Source organism: Athene cunicularia (genome assembly GCF_003259725.1).
Source record: "Athene cunicularia isolate RWA chromosome Z unlocalized genomic scaffold, athCun1 chrZ_part1, whole genome shotgun sequence".
In the NCBI taxonomy this organism is placed as follows: Eukaryota; Metazoa; Chordata; class Aves; order Strigiformes; family Strigidae; genus Athene; species Athene cunicularia.
In genome coordinates, this window is record NW_020799142.1 from 12,904,685 (window position 1) to 12,907,528 (window position 2,844).

Genomic DNA, 2,844 nt, shown 5'->3' on the forward strand with positions numbered 1-2,844 from the left:
GGAATAAATAGTCGGCTTACAGAGGCTCCTTTTAATAATTCAGTAATGAACTTTAAGGGCAGAACTAATTCCATGCCTCTTCTGTAAAGCACTTTAACATGCATTAAGACTCTACTGACTTCAGAAGGACATGAGCATGTGTTTATGTGTCTCCTGAGCTGTGGTGAGCCCTACTGTTTCTGATCATGTCAAGTCCACAGAAAGAGCTGTTAGCAGTGCGAAATCTCCAAAGGCAGAGTATGACATGGCAACAGCAGCAAGCCCAGCTGGTGGCACATGTTTACATGAGGAAGTCTCACTGGTGAGATATTGCCACAAGATCAGAGCTGTAGGACTGTGTGTCCCTTGAAGGGTGGCTCAGCATGGCTACATCTTTTCTAAAATGGTGAGTGTAGTATGTTTCAGCAGTCACATGTCCTAATATAGGCAGTACAGAAGAAAGATTTTAAAATCATCAGCATTTCTGGTGCACTCATTCACTCATTCAATGTATTTATTTAAAGTTCATATGTTAGACTGCAGGTTTACTGAAACTTTACAAAAATTTGATTTTTTTTCCCTCCACATAGCAATTAACCATTAGTGACTGAAGCCTAGCTTTTACATGCTTTATGATGTTTTTCTAATATGTATCTCTACAGTAATATTGTAGTGTTTCCGGATTACAAATTGCTCTGTTGCCAAGTGCCCTGTGGAAGGTACATGAATCAGCCACAGCAGATCAGATATATTTTAAAATTTCCAAAGCAGGTGTAGCAGTTCACCAGCATAATCTACTGCATAGCTGTGTTTTGCAAAGGCACAAGAGTTTTTAAAAGCAAATGCAACCAGAGAAGTCTAATACTGTTTGTTTATTTATTTATTTAGACGGCACTGCAAGTTTTGTCAAAGTTACAGTGAAATTGGGCAAAGTGACCCTCCAGGACTGTCTGCACTACACTACAGAAAACAATCATGGTCTTTACAGAATCTGATTCAAATTAATGGATCTGGTGATTAATTATAGTTCTCTCACTGGATCAAAGGCAAAAAAACCTGTGACCACAAAGAATTAAAATGAAGACACTTGTCTGAATTCTGCAAAAGAAGGCAAAATGTTCTGTACCATGAGATATACATTAGCCTAAGCATCACTCAGGTAACTATCACTGGATGCACACAAGGGACTTACTCATTCCCTGTCTCAGCTGTAATTTCTGAGCAAGCTGTTGATTTAATACTACATGAAGAAGGTAAGATTAATATTCAGTAACTGTGATGCAAATTAGCTACATCTTTTTGGAAGTCTAATGACTGCAGAATCTCTTTTGTTTTATTCAAGCAGTTGTTGGTATCCTGGCTGCATTACAAAGCTGGGTTTTGAGTCCATTTGCTTGTGTCAGCTGGATCAGCTTGCAGCAGCAAGCCGAGCTGATCCCTTCAAATCATTGTGTCAGAGCACTTCCTTGTGTCAGAGCACTTCCTTGAAGTGTTTTTCAGAATGTGGATTTTGCACAATAACTCTTGACATTGAACAAACCTGTCAATAGTAGTTCATGAAGGGTCCTTTACTAGTTTGCAACACCTTCTTTTCGTCTGTATTTGCTAAGGTCCACGTGCTTGCTGGCATGCAAATATGCAGATACAAAAGACACTGGTCACATCCACTGCAGCGATCCACGCGCAGTAACAAAATAATGAAAAACGGAGACATCATGACTACAAGTTCAAAATATTCCACCTATTTGTCCGAGTGAAAGAGTCATTGAGCACAGAAATGCACAAAGACAACATTTTCTCAAGACCACATCACTCTGAGCTGTCATTCTCTGCACTGCTCAGCCCATGTCCTGTGAACTGCTACCCTCCTGCAGCAGGTCAGGAGATGCACAACTGCATACTTTGGTTAGAAAAAAGACCAAAACATACACATTTCCATGCACTCAGCTATTTTTCAATAGTCTGCTGATAAACATGATGAAGAACAAATTCCTGAATTCTGTGAGCACCTTATCAAGATGTTTGCAATTAAAATAGTGAAATCATTATAGTTTTGTAACTAGTGGCCTTTCATTTACCTTTCTTTACAGATACATGTCTATTACCTGTTTCTTGTCTACCAAATGCAACACAAGATAGTCTACAAGGTCTGGGGGATTTCCACAGAAAATGATTCCTTCTTGCAGAGCAAGGCAAGGGCAGACATTCAGCTCTTTCACTGGTGCACAGAAATCACCCTGCCAGCCCTGCATTTTATTTGCAATATGCCATGTTGTTCAGGAATGTAGGATGTGGGTAGAATGTATGCAGGGGAAAGAGGACAAATAACATCTGAGAAATAAAGAGGCAGAGGGAGTTCCAGCAGGGGGAACACATGAATTTCCCTTTTTTAGAATAAATTAGGATCTTACCCATATCTTATCTAGACTTGGAATTTGTGAAGTTCAGGCATACTGGTTGTGTGGGTCAGGTTCTTTGGGCAGATGTGTCACCTGTCAGCAGACATGTCTTTGTTGCAGAGTGGTAAGGTACAATGTCAGCCACAAAAGGCATTAATGCTGATATGGAAATATCCCTTTGGATAAACAGGCAATAAATTTCAGGCAGAAGCAGAAACGTGTCAGTCTGCAACAGCTCATCTGGTCACTAGGATGTGGTTTCTGCACTAACATCAATGGCAGAAGCTTGTCAGGTGTTCTGCCCATGAAGCAGGAGGTGGCATTTTGCTCTGAGGGCAACTTCAAAAAGAGCAAAAATGTTGTGGGTTTTGGGGTTTTTTTTGGTTTTTTTTGTTTTTTTTTTTTCTGTGTGTGTGTTTTGGTTTGGTTTTTTCCTTTCAGAAAAAAAACCTGGTTAAAACAGAAA